Source organism: Chrysemys picta, chromosome 5 (genome assembly GCF_011386835.1).
Source record: "Chrysemys picta bellii isolate R12L10 chromosome 5, ASM1138683v2, whole genome shotgun sequence".
Taxonomy (NCBI): Eukaryota; Metazoa; Chordata; order Testudines; family Emydidae; genus Chrysemys; species Chrysemys picta.
In genome coordinates this window covers 91,975,544-91,994,841 of record NC_088795.1, presented here as the reverse complement: position 1 = coordinate 91,994,841, position 19,298 = coordinate 91,975,544, and the positions used below count along the sequence as shown (strand labels likewise).

The 19,298-nt window shown below is 41.9% G+C and overlaps 1 protein-coding gene across 4 annotated transcripts in view; it reads right to left on the bottom strand.

The window, feature by feature from the left end:
* The window catches only part of LNX1 (ligand of numb-protein X 1), a 312,361-nt gene that overhangs the window by 259,181 nt on the left and 33,882 nt on the right, over nucleotides 1-19,298 (bottom strand). The gene's annotated exons all lie outside the window — the stretch shown is intronic.

Sequence of the window (19,298 nt, the reverse complement as noted above, 5' to 3'; positions counted from 1 at the left end):
TGTGCCACCTCTTGTTCTCTCAACAGCCAGTTTTACACAATAATGCTGCTGAAAAATTCCTGTCAAATTGTCAACCTTTTGTCCCTCTTCCAAAACTCCCTGGAGTCTCTAGTTTTTAGTTTGAGGTTTGGTTACCAACACTGAAATTGTTCAAATAAGCAATGTTATTTTAGTTCTCAAAATGAGTTTTATTTTATCCAGACGTTGATGATCATACCACTATCTTCATTTAGAGCAACATTCTGTAGAGTACCTAGCCTTTAAGTCATTTTTACTTCAATTCACCACTCTCTTTTTTAAAATGACTGTGTTTGACATAAAACACTAGTTGGCTTCAAAATTGTGGCTTCCCTGTCTTTGGCAAACTGTCCACTCACTTATTCCATCCTCTTCTAATGGAACTTCTGGAACCACTTAAAGTCCATTAAGATACTACCAGCTTCAAGTAAAAATGATACTTGAGTGAATTAATGCAGTTGGGAAGACTGAAGAATGTCTATTTCATAAGACAGTAAGTACATCATAATCTAGTAGCTACACCCTTCAAACAAGGCTGTTTTTAAGATTATCCACAAGAAAGTGTTGATATTAAAATCTAGGTAAAATTTATAGAGCATAGATTTAAATTTTTTTTGCCCGTGTTAGCTTGTTTTAAAAAGCAAAAAAGTTACTTTCATGAGTAAGATGCATTTATTGGATAAGGTTAGTGACACTATATTAGAAATATATAAAATAGTGTGTGTGGTATGTGTGTTTATATATATATATATAAAAATTTATTTACACACACACACACACACACACACACACACACACACACACACACACAAATATAGTATACATAAGGACCAGGTGCTAGCTTAAACCAGAATAGCTCCATAAAGGAAATGGAGCTATGCCTTTTTAGACCAGATGAGCCCAGCGTTTCTTAGATTTATATTTAAACCAATACAAACTAATAAAAGTACCCTAAAGCCATTGTTTGGTGTTGAAATTCTTGAAAATAAGCCCTGAACATATTTTTTCTGTTTGTTTCTCAACTTGTCTTTGAGTTATGTCTTCAAATGTGTTGCTGAGAAGTTAAATAATTCATCTAGAGCAGATGTAAGCAACCTATGTCACACATGCCAAAGGCGGCACGCGAGCTGATTTTCAGTGGCACTCACACTGCCCATGTCCTGGCCACCAGTCTGGGGGGCTCTGCATTTTAATTTAATTTTAAATTAAACTTCTTAAACATTTTTAAAACCTTATTTACTTTACATACAACAATAGTTTAGTTATATATTATAGACACAGAAAAAGACCTTCTAAAAACGTTAAAATGTATTACTGGCACGCAAAACCTTAAATCAGAGTGAATGAATGAAGACTCGATACACCACTTCTGAAAGGTTGCCGACCCCTGATCTAGAGAGAGGGAGATGGATTCTGGTGCGGAGAAAAAATGTTCTTTAGATTGTAAATTGTAGTTAGGAAGAAAATTTGGACAAAAATGCTTTGGAAAATACTATGGCTCACTTCCAAATTGTTTGCCAAAAATAAACCCCAAACTAGCCAAAATTGATCACTTTGGCAAAGCAGCTCCATCTGCTGAGCACCAAGGCAGAGTAGGTGTGTCCATGCCAATACGGTCTGCTCTTGAAGTCTCCCCCTCTCCCCCAGTTTGTCATTAGATGTCAGGGCAGAACTCATCCAGACCCTTCTTACAGGTCCTAACATATTACCTTCTGGGGAAGACATTTAGCTTAGTTACACAGACCATCAACCACTCTCATACATTAAGAAAATAAAATTAAGAACGTACCATTAACCCTCTGGTACCCGGTGTTGCAGCTGTGCAATTATACAGTACACCCCAAATTTGGAACATGACATATAGATTCTGATTTCTTATCACTCCATGAAGTAGAATTTGAAGTACAACCTTCTTCCTCTTGTGTGGGACAGAGTGTAAGAAACTGAGTTCTGATGAGAGAGGATTTGAACCAGAATAGGAGTAAACCTTCTATCTAGTTATAACTAACTACAGATGGTTCTTGTTACCATAGATCAGAGTATCATTTTGCTGTATGGAGAGAGAATCCCAAAACCACTATGAGGAATGAGTAGGAGCGAATGTGGTATTTGTTTTCTTCTTGTGACAAATCACATCTTTGAATTTTCAAGTATTTTTCCTCTCTCTCTAGGTAGCTAAAACAACAACTGCAATCCTATGATAGCTGAACTGCAGACATTGCAAATACAAATCCGGAAAGACTTAGGAATAGGCTAGGTAAGGCCCAATTGAGTCTACCCAGAACATCTATGAAAATAAAGGTTTCCACCTCTGCATCAATGTAAATCATGAGTAACTCTACTGAAATGAGGCAAGTTACACTAGTACAAAACCTGTGTGAGAAGAGAATTGGACCTATTTGTTACTGCTGTATATAGGTCTGAATAGACATCTAGTGCTGTGTTCACACGCAGCCCATGGGTGCACTGACATTTTCAAAGCCACCACTCAGCTGCCACCTAATCCTGTAGGCACCTACGTGTCTGCTTGTCAGCAAGTCTGACGCTGCCCCCAGCTGGCGAGCTGCTTAGAGCACTTGCCGAAAAAGCCCCCGAAATGGGATTCTCAAACTACGTGTCTATCTTGGCAGTGGAACCAGATACTGATGCATGCTCACAGCACACCTAACTCCTGTCATCTGACAGCCCCGATGTCAGTAGGGCCAGAGGCAGGCCACAGATATGTATGGGTGCTCTGTTGCCACTCTGCCTAACACAGCCAGAAGCACCAAGATATGGAGGGTGAGCATGAGAGAGGTATCAAGCAGGAGAGAGATGGCTTCAGCTGCTAGGTAATGGGTTACCCTCAGGGTATATCTACAGCCCACAGCAGTGAATCTCCCAGCCAAGGTTGACAGACTTGGATTTGCAGATCTCAGGCTGCTGCACTAAAAATAGTTGTGTAGATGCTGCAGCTTGGGCTCTGAAGCCTAGGGATGGGGGTGGGATTCAGAGCCCGAGCCACAATATCTACATGGCTATTTTTAGCACAGAAGCACAAGTCTGTTGACCCGGACTCGGAGGCTCATTGCAGGGGGCTGTGTCGACATACCCGGTGTGACTTACCTGACTTAGGTGCCTAAATCCAGGAGAGGATTCTCAAAGGAGGATGCAGAGCATAGGGAGGCGCCCATATCTGTCCTATCAGCCAGGTGCACCTGGTCAGCCACTTAGGTAGGAAGAGGAGAGGGACTTAGGACTCATCTCTTTGGCATTTCACTCCTGGCTAGTTTAGGCAACTCTCCACTGAGCTGTCTGGCTTCTGAAAATCCCTTCCTTAGGCACTTAACTTTCCCCAAGCACTGGCTGGGGATCTGGGACCCTATCTTGGTGCTGAAATTTCCACTGGGCACCAGGCTATCTAGGGCTTAGGTGTTGCAATGCTGAGCAAAGCAATGCCTAAGTACCTTCAGCTCTTTCCCTATCAGGATTCAGTACCCTATAGTCCCCCAAATTTCTTTTCCCTCAGTTTCTCATTGCTCCTACCCTTTTTTTGCTGCAGCTGCCTAGGGACCTGCCAGTGGTATAGAGCCATTGTAGCAGTTCCTATGCCATCTCCTCATCCTATCATCTGTTTACAGACATCACTTCATGTCAGTGATAGAACTGCTCCTCTTGAGGCCATGAGTAGCAGGACAAGTTAGAGCAGCCCTGGGGTGGCATGAAGAGTAGTAAGAGACGTAGGCAGGAGTGGCATTGTGGATGACCTCGAAGATCTGCATGAGGAACTACTACATAGATTCAAGGACTGGAAGGGACCTCGAGAGGTCATCGAGTCCAGTCCCCTGCCTGCATGGCAGGACCAAATACTGTCTAGACCATCCCTGACAGACATTTATCTAACCTACTCTTAAATATCTCCAGAGATGGAGATTCCACAACCTCCCTAGGCAATTTATTCCAGTGTTTAACCACCCCGACAGTTAGGAACTTTTTCCTAATGTCCAACCTAGACCTACCTTGCTGCAGTTTAAGCCCATTGCTTCTTGTTCTATCCTTAGAGGCTAAGGTGAACAAGTTTTCTCCCTCCTCCTTATGACACCCTTTTAGATACCTGAAAACTGCAATCATGTCCTCTCTTAGTCTTCTCTTTTCCAAACTAAACAAACCCAATTCTTTCAGCCTTCCTTCATAGGTCATGTTCTCAAGACCTTTAATCATTCTTGTTGCTCTTCTCTGGACCCTCTTCAATTTCTCCACATCTTTCTTGAAATGCGGTGCCCAGAACTGGACATAATACTCCAGCTGAGGCCTAACCAGAGCAGAGTAGAGCGGAAGAATGACTTCTCATGTCTTGCTCACAACACACCTGTTAATACATCCCAGAATCAGGTTTGCTTTTTTTGCAACAGCATCACACTGTTGACTCATATTTAGCTTGTGGTCCACTATAACCCCTAGATCCCTGATATGGAAGTTGAGAGGAAGCCAGTGGAGGAATCCAAAGTGAAGAGATGTATAACTTGGTCAGAATGAGGCGTCAGGAAAAAAATTTCAGCACCAGCCTTTTGAGTGGACTGAACCATAGTCACCACATTCATGATCAATGCCAACCATCTTGACAGGAAACCCCAAATGCACTGAATTAAGTACATCTATAACATTATCCTGTACCGATTGTCCAAAAAAAGAACAAGAGTACTTGTGGCACCTTAGAGACTAACAAATTTATTAGAGCATAAGCTTTCGTAGACTACAGCCCACTTCTTCGGATGCATACAGAGTGGAATAAATATTGAGGCACGAGGTTGATGGATTTCCACTCCATACGGCTAAATGCAGTGCCTTGCATAATGACAGGTTTCAGATGCATGCTAAATCCACTCTGTACGCATCCGAAGAAGTGGGCTGTAGTCCACGAAAGCTTATGCTCTAACAAATTTGTTAGTCTCTAAGGTGCCACAAGTACTCCTGTTCTTTTTGCGGATACAGACTAACACGGCTGCTACTCTGAAACCTGAAGATTGTCCAAAGCTATTTGAAACAAAGCTTAAACAAACAAGAACTAGGCAGGCTACAGTCAGTGCTTTTAAATTATTTCAGATTGTAATGGGGCATTGCTGGGCCCTCCTTGCTTCTGCCCCTGCCGCGCCCACAGACCAGCCAGACACCTCTGCACTGGTACTATCACCCATGCTCTTTATTTACAGTATCCATTCCCATCACATTCTAACTACAAACAGCTTCAATATTACAGCCTCTGGGACTGCTAGCTCCTGCAGCCAGCACATACGAGCTCCCATTCACTCTAATTCTCTAGCTCCCCGCTCCCCCCACACTTCTTTCCTGCCAGCCTGGCTAACGAGGCCACAGCTGTTCCCTATTTGCCTATCAGGCCTGGGCTTACTCAGCCAGCTCCAATTCCCCTTTCTTGATTGGAGCTGTCGCAGGCTCACCAACAGCAATACCGGGCCCCAGGGTAGAACAGTCAACGAGCCCCCATGCACACACAAGCCATGGCCAGGCGGACACGGTCCACCTGACATGTGGGTGGTGCTGCCCCTGCGCTGGCTGGTGCCCAGCGACCTGCCAGCTGCGCTGCTGGGTGAGCTCTTCCAGCATGGCCAGGGCTCCCACATGCCTGCCCGGTAGAGTTGCCAACTGTCTAATTGTGCAAAGACCCTTGCTCTGCCCCTGCCCTGCCCCTTCCCTGAGGCCACATCCCTGTCCTGCCCCTTCTGAGGCCCCTGCCCCTGCTAACTCCATCCCCGCTCCCTCTGTCGCTCGCTCTCCCCCACCCTCACTCACTTTCACCAGGCTGGGGCAGGGGGTTGGGGTGCGTGAGGGGGGTACAGGATCTATGAGGGAGTTCAGGTGAGGGGGGATGGGCTCTAGGGGGAGTTTGGGCACAGGAGGGGCTGCTGGATGTGGGCTCTAGGGGGAGTTTGGGCACAGGAGGGGGTGCGGGCTCTAGGGTGGGGCAGGGTTTGGGGTGCAGGAGTCGGCGCTTACCTCAGGCAGCTCCCAAAAGCAACCAGCACACCCCTCTGGCAGCTGCTCCTAGACAGGGGGCCCAGGGGTCTCCGCTTGCCCTTGCCTGCAGGCACTGCCCCTGCAGCTCCCATTAGCCGCATTTCCCAGCCAATGGGAGCTACAGAGTCAGCGCTCAGAGTGGGGGCAGTGTGTGGAGACCCCCTGCCCTTCCACAAGGGCCATTCTGGCCACTTCCAGGAGTGGCGTGGAGTGAGGGCGAGCCGGAAGCCTGCCTTAGCTCTGCTGTGTTGCCGGCAGCAGCGGCCAGGGGCCCCCTTTGTCGTCCCCCCCCCCATTGGCAGGCCTGCGTACAGCCCTTCCTGCAAGTGCTAAGCAAGGAGAATTGTTGTTGAAAGTTAATGGAAAATTGGTAATAAGAAAAATACTTTTCTTTCCTAGTAATGTCAAAGTTATGAATTAGTGAAGAGAAAGGAGACTTCTGGGGGTGGGCTGGTGAAGAGGCTAGACAAATAACAGAGTACACTAATGCTGAAGAAAACTAGTAGCAAAAGGAATGAAAGCAGTGAACCTGGTAATGAGAAACTCCCAGATGGTTGATTGCCAGTTAGAAATGTTGGAAAACCAAATGTGCACCAGTAATATTAATGCTAGGAACCCCTTCAGGAAAAGGATATACAGACCCAATTGAATTGATGGAAAATTTATTACAGAGACCTTGTAACCAAATACTAAAAACGCTCTCTGTTGACAGGGCCAGAGTTCCCTGAGTCAATGAGAAGACTTCATAATGACTCTAGCAAGGTAATAATATGGTTGTCTCTTTTGCAGACATCCGGGACAACAGTAGTGCTTATTGCAGCCAGGAAGACAGGAAACACGCTCTACTAGAATTCAGAACTGTTATTTCTCCAAATTTGAGACTAACTATGCAAAATGGCCAGCAAAACTTGGCAGAATTTAAGAGAGCATTCATGAGCAAAGAAACTGATGCCAAAATACAATACCCCACTATACTGCAGGTGGGTTATAGAAGCAAAACATATCTTGTAGGACAAAGAATCTTTCACAAAATTACTAGACAAACTCATAGCTTAATTCAGCATTCATACCAAGCACAGAACACCTTCTGGGACTAATGGCAGATTTGTGCAAGGCTCTATTTCCATGTATAAAATAATGCTCAGAGGAGACAAATAGACTTTCCACTGAGATGAAATATTTGGAGTACTGATTATTGCTGAAGCCCAAAGTCAGTGTTTAAATCTTATTGCTTAATTGGCTAGAGTAAGGCCAGAGTTCACTCTCCGATCACTGATAGTTGTATTCCTACATAGGTTCTTTTTCTTATAGCTCTACAATTCCTTCTGAGTTTGGCTTGAAAGAGTTTGACTTTTTAAAAATGTCTTTATATATATTTGGACAGCAACTGTTCACAATGAGCTGCAGGTCCCAAACCTTGGAAGTATTCATAGACAGAATGGTACTGGTATTTCCATGGTCAAATCTCTTTGCAAACTCACAGGTAAGATTCAGTTTCACACATCTTCACACAGAGTTCAGAGAGATGTCATGATAGATAGAAAGCCTGGTCCAGTGATCAGGGCACTAATCTAGGACTTGGGAGATGCGGGTTCAAGTCCCTGCTCCACAGCAGACTTCCTGTGAGACCTTGGGCAAATCACTTGGTCTTATTGTGCCTCAGTTACTCATCTGTAAAATGGGGATATTACCACTTCCTCTTGGGACAATAAGTACACTAAAGACTCTGAGGCACTCAGCTACTACTGTACTGCCATGTGATATGACCTTTCCAAATGAACTCAGTTTGGAATGCACTTGTGAAAACCAGTCTCAAAGCATTCAAATGTATCCTGATCAAGCACAATTTTACATAAGGAACATTATGCTTTAATGCTCTTAACTGTAATTAGGAAGAAAAAGAAATATAGGGCAGAATTTTTAAGTGAGTTGTGCATAACTATAGATACACATTTGCACATTACTAACTTATTTGTTATTTATTAACCTACATGTGCATATTTGGTATTTGTGAACAAATGTAGCCAATTAAACACCTAACTGGCTAAGTGCATGTGAAAATGCCTGATTTACATACACTGATCAACTAGTAAGTCAGAAGCACACAAATGTATGACCACAACTGCACCTAACCTTTCAAAATCTGACTCATGATGTTATTGTTAATATCAGCATTCTGGAAGTAATTTATCTACAGTGGAAGTTTACTTCTTCCTAAAACCAAGGGTCAGGTGGAGGGAAGAGTGGTGGACTGCTCAGGCTCCACCACAGAATCAAACTGTTCACAATACCAGTGTAACTGAACATGAGTGTTTAAAATTATAACGAGAGAAACAACTTATAATGTTGATGTTTAGTTAGGTTGCAATGTTACCACACCATTCAGGTGATGGTGGTGGTTCCTACATCTCAAGATTATTCTTTCAGGCTACCTGTCAACAGTCAGTTGGAAATAACACTGTATCCATTCAGACTCTGAAGCTTGTTTCACAAATCAGAGTGAGAAACATCTGTCATTTTGAAAACGAAAGCTGAAGTTTTTCAGAAACTGCAGGGTCCACATGAGAAGTGAGGTATAAAAAAAGTGACCAGTCCCATTCCAGATCAACCATTGTCTAAGGCCAAGATGAGCGGATAAGATACTCCAGCAGTAAGAATTACCAGCTCTATTGTAGGTCACTATACTTTTGTTGTAAATCTTTTAGATCCTTAAAAACTAGGGCTGTCAAGCGATTGAAAATGTAGAAAACATTCAAATATTTAAATAAATGGTATTTTATTACTGTTTAACAGTGTGATTGAGATTTTTTTAAAATATATTGATTTCAATTACAACACAGAATACAAAGTGTACAGTGCTCACTTTATACTTATTTTTAATTACAAGTATTTGCACTGTAAAACACAAAAGAAATAGTATTTTTCAATTCACCAAATACAAGTACTGTAGTGCAATCTCTTTATTGTGAAATTACAACTTACAAATGTAGGTGTTTTTGTTACATAACTGCACTCAAAAACAAAACAATGTAAAACTTTAGAGCCTACAAGTCCACTCAGTCCTACTTCTTGTTCAGCCAATCGCTCAGACAAACAAGTTTGTTTACATTTACAGGAGATAATGCTGCCTGCTTCTTGTTTACAATGTCACCTGAAAAGTGAAAACAGGCATTTGCATGGCACTATTGTGGTCAGCATCACAAGATATTTACATGCCAGATGCACTAAGGATTCATATGTCCCTTCATGCTTTAACCACCATTCCAGAGGACATGTGTCCATGCAAATGGCAGGTTCAGCTTGATAATAATCCAAAGCAGTGCGCACAGATGCATGTTCATTTTTATCATCTGAGTCAAATGACACCAACAAAAGGTTGATTTTCTTTTTTGGTAGATCGGGTTCTGTAGTTTCTGCATTGGAGTGTTGCTCATTTAAGACTTCTGAAAGCATGCTCCACATCCTGTCCCTCTCAGATTTTGGAAGGCACTTCAGGTTCTTAAACCTTGGGTCGAGTGCTGTAGCTATCTATAGAAATCTCACATTGGTACCTGTGATGTTGCACTCTATATGATTTTATGAAGTATGCTGATGAGTGTGAATATAATGTAACTAAAATATGCTTCACGCAAAGGGTCTCTTGTAAGGTATCATTACAAAGCTTATAATCTACTGAGTGTGGTCATGCTATTTGTATAAATGTATCACTCTTGTATCTGAAACTAGAAATATGAAATATAACTCTGAGGTCCTACTGTAATTATGCAAAGTGTGGGCCATTAATGGTGGTTTGGAATCTTGATGGCTCCCATCAACCAGGACAATTGACTGTGGATGGCTCTGTTTGCAGGCAGGCCTTCCTGAGAGTCAGGCTGGGAGGAATGAAGGCTTGGGGTCTCAAAGGACATGTGACCATGTCACCTGGTACTGAAATCCATCTTAAACTTGGGGCTTTTCCATTTAGAAGGGGGGTGGGGACCCAGAGGGACAAAAGATTCCTGCCTTGTGCCAATGTCATATAAGGGGGTAGAACAGAACAAAGAGGGTTGCAGTCATAAGAAATCCCCTAGCTACCACCTGAGCTGGAACAAGGGTTGTACGAGGGGAAAAGATTGTGCCCAGACTAGGAAGGCATCCAGACTGTGAAAGAAACGTATTGAAACATCTCTGAGTGTGAGATTTTATCTGTATTCAGTTTTATTACTGTATTAGGCTTAGATTTGCACGTTTTGTTTTATTTTACTTGGTAATTCACTTTGTTCTGTCTGTTACTACTTGAAGCCACTTAAATCCTACTTTCTGTATTTAATAAAAATCGCTTTTTACTTATTAATTAACCCAGAGTATCTATTAATACCTGGGGGGGGGAGGGAAACAGCTGTGCATCTCTCTCTCTATCAGTGTTATAGAGGGTGAACAATTTATGAGTTTACCTGGGTTTGGACCCCATTGGGAGTTGGGCATCTGAGTGTTAAAGACAGGAACTCTTCTTAAGCTGCTTTCAATTAAGCCTACAGCTGTTAGGGGACATGGTTCAGACCTGGGGGTCTGGGTTTGCAGAAGGCTAGCGGGTCTGGCTCAAACCAGGCAGGGCACTGAAGTCCCAAGCTGCCAGGGCAGGAAAGCCAGGGCAGAAGTAGTCTTGGCACATCAGTTGGCAGCCCCAAGGGGGTTTCTGTGATCCAACCCGTCACAGTACCTTAGCGTTTTGTGAAATCTGCAGTGAAAGTGTTCTTAAAATGAACAACATGTGCTGGGTCATCATCAGAGACTGCTATAACATGAAATATATGGCAGAATGCATGTAAAACAGAGCAGGGAACATACAATTCTCCCCCAAGGAGTTCTGTCACAAATTTAATTAACGCTTTTTTTTTTTAAAGTGTCATCAGCATGGAAGTATGTCCTCTGGAATGGTGCCCAAAGCCTGAAGGGGCATACGAATTTTTAGCATATATGGCATGTAAATACCTTGCAATGCCGGCTACAAGAGTGCCATGCAAATGCCTGTTCTCACTTTCTGGTGACATTGTTTTTGAGTGCAGTTATGTAACCAATAAATAAATAAAAATCTATATTTGTAAATTGCACTTTCACGACAAAGATTGCACTACAGAAACTAGCATGAGGCAAAAACAAATATTTTTTAATTATCATTTATCATTTTTACAATTAAATTACAAAAAATAATATACACTTTGTATTCTGTTTTGTAATTGAAATCAATATACATGAAAATGCAGAAAAACATCCAAAATATTTAATACATTTCAATTGGTATTCTATTGTTTAACAGTGCAATTAAAACTGTAATTAATCGCGATTAATATTTTTAATGGAGATTAATTTTTTTGAGTAAATCGTGTGAGTTAACTGCGATTAATCGACAGCCCTTCTAAAAACAATTTTCAATGTACTGTTTCATTCTGAGCAGGACGTCTATAAAGATAAAATTGACTTCTTGGGGAGAAAGGTGTGTACAGCAAAGCTATTACGGCAGCATAGGACCATACTACAAAATTAATATATATTTGAAGACTTTCCTCTAGATGAACAAACTATTAATAACGCAGCAGCCTGTCAATTAGAATTACTAAGAGATACATCACAAACAGGTCAATGTGTCCAGATACCTGAAACATGTCAAATTCCATTACTAATGTTTTAGTATCAAACCTTCTCCGATTGCTATTTGCAGTCCACTTCATACTGGTCAGTTTCCTTTTGGGTAAAACCTTTCTTGCAGATACTTATTGCATAGGGCTGATTTACAACCAAAGCATGAATAAAGCACGCAATACACACGGAAAGCAGTAAGGTGATTGACAAAAGCTATGGTTTAGATTACAACATAATTGAAGGTCTCAGGTACACACAGACTTGCTGTCTCTCAGTTCCCAAATCCTTGATCTTTTCCCTTGATTTCTAGTTTATATGCAAAGAATTGATATTACATAACTGATACATGGAACAGTGCAAAAGCAGCGTTAATTTATACGACTATTCTCGCCTAAATCTTAACTAGGTTATTCTTTCAGGGAGAACAAATCTTTGTGTGTATGTTGCTCCTGTTGCGGAGCAGCCTTTGCAGATTTTGGGCAAAATCAGAAGGAAGAACGACTTCTGCATCATCCCTCCCTCTCTCCATCCATGTCTTGGAAATTTACCAGGATACAGGGCAGAGGTCAGACAGGGAGAATAACTGGGGTGCAAGGTCAGACTACAGGGCTGATGGTGGGAGACAATTTGCTGAGGCCCGGATTGGGGAGGAGATGTGGTATGTTACAAGTTGAGGGTGTAATCAGAAAAATGTGTATAAGGGGCAGAGATGAACAAACATCAGTTCTCAAGAGAAGAAGAGTTTTCTTTCTTCTGTAAAATCCAGAGCCTACTTCTTTGTCAAGTAAACAAACAGGCTAAAATTAAAGCAAAGCTACATTTGCCACATACAAACAAACTGAATTAGATATATGTTGAAAGTGACCTCCAATCAGCATTCCAAGCCAAGTACTTTCCCCCACAGAAATCAAGAGGAGTTAGTTGCTCCTTGTCATAGTTTGCCTACTACTTAGGAAGCCTTGCTTCCATGCAGCACACCGTGACAGAATGTTAATGACAATGTCAAGAAAGCAAGCCACAGCTGTCATTTCTGATGCAAGTCAAGATGATTACAAAGTAATAATCTGTAGTTCTTCAATGGTGAAGAAGGTGCAATTAGAGCTAATTTGCCTCTCACCTCACTCTCAGAATCTATACACGGTCACATGGAGGCTCTGGATTAGGAAGAGGCAACTTTCCACATACACCTAAAACCCCCAAATCATCATGATTGGTAGGCCAAACAATGGACTGGGAATGTTTCCTATCCATGCCAATCAGTAAAAAGTATCAAAAGACCCTTAATAAATGCAGCAAAAGGAATTAAGGTTGTCAAAGCTCTTTAATTGGTAAGACAACGCTAATGATGAGAAAACTCCACAGGGATGCTCAACTGTGGTCAAGATGGGATTCTTTCAAAGTTAAGTCAACATGGCAGAGAAAAAGAATCCACATAGCCCTAGGGGTTGAGGCCGTTACAGGCCAGTTCACTCACTACTGGGAATCTCCTGTCAGTGCAGTTTTGGCAATGTGACACTCCTTTATTTCTCTGTACCCAGGCAGTCTCTTTTAGTCCTCAGCTCCACTGACAGTACACCTACAGCAACGTTTCCCAAAGTGTGTGTGGGGGGGGGGAGGGGGAGGACACGACACAGGAGCAGCCAGGGAGCATGGGGAGGCAAAGAAGATGTATAAATTAAGATAGGCAGATCTTTAACAACGCATGGTAAGGCTGAAGGAGGGCATGATTCGATTCATTTTCCTGAAAGGGGGACTCAGCTTTCAAAAAAAGTTTGGAACTTGCTGACCCAAAGTATCCTGAGGTATGCTGGAATGTAGTCTCACTTCACATTTGTCTTATTTTTAAACATTTCTGGATGGCATCATTATCGCTGAGAAACACTAGTTGCATTGTTGCTCATTCTGAACAGTAGTACAATTCCTTATTGGTACAGGCTAAGGTATCTGAATCTTGACACGTGAAGAGCCAGATTGTTCTCCTTATCCCTTGTTTCAGCACCATGCAGGGACAACAGTAACAAAGTTTGTGGGGGGCAAAAGGTTTTGGCTAATGGAAACTGAGCCATCAGGATCCCCAGATTGAGTAGCTGCAGCAGTCCTGCCACTATTTCCCAGCCAGTCCCGCTCATTCCCTACTGATGCCTGCTGTCTCCCTCTGTGTGAGGTATAAAAATGTACATTGCTGACACCAAATAAGTGCTATATAGTGTGAGCTCAGCCAGCAATCAGCAGGAAGCTTATCTGCTAAAGTCTGAAGGTGTAAAGTGGCTTGTTTGACAGAATTACTAAAATGCCAGCAAACAAATAGCTGCAATAAAAACAAAGCATATATCATACCTATTATAAAAGTGTTCATAAAGAATATATCCCTATTGCAACAGAATGGTAATGGTGCTTATAGATTTAACGCTCCCCCTCCCCCCCCACCCTACTGCCAAGATAAAAATATATATCATTAAAATCACCTATTAGCAATCAGAGGGGTAAATTTTCAAGAGCCTCTTTGAGGACTCCACTTGTGTGTGCAAAAAGTTGAGCTCATGCTTGCATGTGCCTGCACTTCCTTGCTGGTGCAAACACTAATGCTTATAATCAGGCATGTGCTGGACTATTAAAAGCATACGCTCAATGGTTGCTCCTGCAAAGCATGCAGTTTTATGCACATACAGAATCTAAAGATTTACCTCATGATATAGTTTTTTGTTTCAATAAATCAAACTCTATGCGGAGCATAAGATGTGACCTATGTCTCTTTTCTCCTTTCTTCTGATGCTACAGGCCTCCCTCAGTGTATCATCTGTGGAATAAACTCAGTTCCACTTTTTCCAGGAAAGGACTTTGTTTCTTCAGCTATTTTATTGTCCATTTTCTTACAGGCAGTTTCTTCCACTTGGACAGGTTTCTCTCTCCCCTTCCCCCCCGCCCCCTCCCCAATTGCCACTCTCAGACTACACCTGCCCCTCTCTGTATGTTCTGGAACTAAGATCAGGCTCATGCATGTTTATCAGCTTGCTTTTAGTAGCCTAGCAAAGCCTCACTTTACAAAGTCACTCCAGAAAATGGATGCATTGAAGTGCAGAGCCTCTGAACCTTGATGTGATAAAGCAGATTATATTTTCAGTGCTCCCAGAAGCATATGTCGGAGAGGGCTAACTGTTACGTCAAAGCAATTGATCTAGCTGTGACTCTGCTCTTACATATCAGATATCACATAGTGTTGACATGTGACTCTTGACATTACAAAACTATCTAAATTAGAATATTAGAGTCATGAAATGTCACAGAAGAAAAAAAAATCTTATTCTACAAAATGAGTGCATTTTATGAATGTGGCAGTTTTGCAACAGTATAAGAAGGGTATTTTTAATATAATCCCTGAGCTATTCTGGCCCAATAGCAGAGTCTTTTCCCCAAGAGTAGTAAGATAATATTACAATTTCAAATACAAATTTAATGCTCTGTTTGTAAGTAATCATTGCACAGCTATGAATACATATTTTAAGTTGCACAATTAAATAAGTAAATAATGTAACATCAATATTCACAGATCCATTATTTAAATACACCTTGTGAATCAAGCAAATGGATGCCTTTAAGACAGACAGTCAGGGCAGTCACTCAAGATTGGGCACAATTCTGCCCTAATGCTTTAGTACTATTCTAACTCTATACACAGGCTATTTCTCATATAAACTATTACCCCAGTTTTACCAACTTTCCATGTAACCCACCAGACCAATAGTTCTTTGCCTTTCATACAGTGTTACTATGGTCACAAATGACTATACCGTATGTCAAACCAAGTACACGTGTTTGGGTTAGGAAGAGAACGGGAAAAAGTGGAAACAGATTTGGAGACTTGAGCGTCTTCAAAGATTAAAGCATCATAAGAACGGCCATACTGGGTCAGACCGAAGGTCCATCTAGCCCAGTATCCTGTCTTCTGACAGTGGCCAATGCCAGGTGCCCCAGAGGAAATGAACACAACAGGTAGTCATCAAGTGATCCATCACCTGTTGCCCATTCCCAGCTTCTGGCAGGATATTTTCCATTAGTACATTCAAATATTTCATAAGAGCTGTCGTTGCCTTGTGCTAAGAAGGCACAACACAGCTCTTAAAGAGCTCATACACAGATCTGTATCACTTTACACAACTCTAAAAATAAGACAATACCTTGGAATGCATGATCTTAGAAGGAACGGGTGGGAAAATAAATCCTGAGCAGTGGATGAGCATACTGGGCCAGATCCTGGGCCATGCACCTCACGGGACTCACAGCACAAAGAGGAGAGAAGATGGCTTTAAACCCCGGGTCTGTTTAGGCAGTCTCCAGTGTTACATTCCCCTTCCCATGACCACACCTATACTCTGGAAACTGGAGTGAGTGGGACAGGGGGAAAACAGTGTAGGAGCTGCTAGGATGGCTCTACGCTACTGAAGGACTCCCCTGCACAAGGGAATCCTTCAAACCGCAGGTATGCCAGGTTGAGCTGCAAAAAGTGGTGTTAAACAGGCCCCAAATAGGTGCAGTGCAGCAAAGAATCTGAGCCATTGCAGTCTATATCAACCTCTGTGAGTAAGATAACTAACACTGGGCAGAACCAACTTCTTAACCTGCCAGGCTGGCAATGGGAAGGCAACATAGCTCGCTGTTAGTGGACAGTTTAAACATTCTTTTACAGAGCTTAAAGAATTGTGTGAATTCCCCATTTTCCCTCACAGCCACATAAAATGATCACCCCATGGTTGACTTCATGACTTTTTCTTTGGAAAAGTGATTTGATCAGCAATAAGATAATCGTTGCCAAACAGTAGATGATGGGATTGTAAAAAAACACCTGAGCTTGTCAGAGTCCCGTCTTCACACAGCTTCAACGGTTGCTTTCATGGCTGGAGCTGCATGGATGGCGAATTATATGTACCATTTTTGCCAGTGCAGACACAGCCCAGGAGACATGTCATCTTAAAATACATTTTCAACCATGTATCCAAGAGTTCCCTGAAATATACAGAGCTCTCTGCTCCTCAATTCCATTGGACAGCTGTGGAATGGCAACTACTGCAGAACCTAGGTTTATACCTGGAACTAATGTGACATTGTTGTGGAAATGCTTGAGGAAATTAAGGTTGCTTTCAGTCTGGGGATGAAAATGGGGTTGGTTGTAGCAGGAAGCAGAGGAGCAAGACAAATCAAGTGTTGGTTTATTGGCTTGCCGCTTTATTGTACCATCATTTCTAAGCTTCAGATGTCAGCAGCAGGTGACTTGCTTGCTGACTGATTACTAAGGATAGTGTACCACAGTGCAATGCTGTAGAAAGTTAAAAATGGCCCTTACCTCAACATTATATGAAACCAACAGGAAAGCATTGGAGAATTGTGACCAGGGTGTTTCAGGCAGACAAGCACAGGATGAAACAAGAAACTATAGTGGCTCAGAAGAAGATTCTAAACATTTCAGAGGTTGTTTTTTGTAAGTGAAATGAAGGATGGAGGTGATGACAAACAGAGTTAAGACAGACCTATCAACATTCCTTGTAAAGCATATGGCCCAGTAACTTATTGTTCACTGACTGATCTTGCTGTGTGCCATTGTCCATTATTGTACCAGCATTCTGACTGGCTTTTCATCAGAGACCACTGAGTCTGCCTAATATGTAATGTGTTTTACAATATGGATTATAGCCTTCAAAGTCTTGGACTGGCTTTCCTCAGATTTCACAACCATCATGTCATGGATTGTTTTCAGTCTGGCTCACCCCTAGTACAAAACCCAACAGCTTTGACCACAGTCCCCTCTGTTTCTTTAGTTTAAATTTCTGTTTAAATTGTTTAAAGATGAAAGACAAACAATCTGAACCCAACGCCATAATTGTTATATTTGTAACCCCTTGGAAACTTTAAATGCTGAAAACAGAGACTGGTGAGGCATTGAGGAAAATACATGAGCCAGGTCCTGACAGGATTTGCGAGTCACACCTTATGTAACCATTTTCTCACTTTTCTGTCTGCTGACATGTTCAAAAACAGACTAGAAAATCTGGTTTGTCAGATAGAGTGACTTGCTGTTAGTTGTTCAGAGAGGTGTCCAGTGAGTTAGGATGTTAAATTTTGCTGTGTGTAAGGCTGTTTTACAGGGACACTACAACTTTGTACTTTTCATATGCATCTATAGCAGTTCATGGATATTGCAATGAATAAAGAAATATTCAGAACTCAGGAGTATAAGTATTCAGCCAGCTAAGAATCAGTAGTTAAGTCTGGCAGATTCTGTATTTCTGTAGGAAGGTCAGCTAAACAAGTGTCCTTTTTAAAAAAAAATAGGCATCTGTTTTAGTTTTATTAATTTTGACTTGATTTATCAGCAGGACACAGCGGTGTTAAACTTGGTACAAAACAGTAGTCTGCCGTCCAGCAGGGCAGACCCAAATGTGCTAGGTGTCAGTTTCAAGATAAATACGGTAATTTGTTGAAGTAAAATTGAGCTTCTTGGATGAACCCCCCCGGGACGCTGCATTTGGGAGACTATTAGCAGCCATGTGGCAGCCATGCCCTGCTGGGACTGCTGGTGATTGAAATGTGTTCGAACAATGGCCCAGGGAGGATGGCAGGGGATGAAAGGAGGAGACAGAAATCTTCAATCAAAAAGCTTGTGTCTTACCTAACTACCCCGGTGTCTGTGACAATTTGCAGCAGCGCGGACTATCACCACGGGAAGGGAAAACGTCCCATTTCAATTGAAGTCTCTGGTCATCCTTATAGGGGCTAACGCAGTTAACTATTTGACTGTTTTCTCTCGTTCATTGCTTAGTATGCAGTACATCTATGGCCCATATTTAAGAGTAGACAGTTTTAAGGTTTTATAAGTAAAGATCAAATTAAGCATCTGGGAACCCACAGCAGTGGGATGACTATTAAGAAGTTTTAAAACTCCACTCGTTTTCATTTTAAGATTAGAGTAGCTTTCCTTTTTAAATGTGACTAGAGAGATCTAGGAGTGTCTGTGTTTTGCTAACTGTGTTTACTGACATATAAGAAAGTGAGTTCCTAGTTATAAGGTGTACAGTTGGCCACTGGGTACAAGAATACATTTATTAATGGAAGAGCTTTTAGTTCTGTCCCAGCTTCCATAACGAGAATTTAAAAAAAGGCAATAGAATTTACCATATAACTTTTAAACAGCCAATGTAGATACCCTTCCAGAAGCGATGATTATACATTGAAGCTGATAAATGAAGCGCATACACACACACACACACACACACACACACACACACCCCGAACCATCTGGTCTTATTATGTAGTTAATGGGGGATTTGAAATTGCTGGAAATGTTATGCATTTAAATAAGTGAGGTTTGAGATTTTAGCTTAAGATTTAAACTAAATATTGTTGCCTGAGAAACACTTAACGAAAACAACCAAACACAAACTTGGGAGACGGTTCTGTTTTCCTTCTTTAATTAATCCCAGTCTCAGACCTCAAAGACCTTTCTGCCAACTATTTTAAGGAAACATCATTTATCTTGAGTACTAGATACCCAGTTAATGGTCTTCACAATTATCCAACTCTTTCGCAAGGTCTGTACCCTCACCATTGATAAGATTTAACAATCTGCGATCTGGCTGAAATCTGCCAATGCCATCACA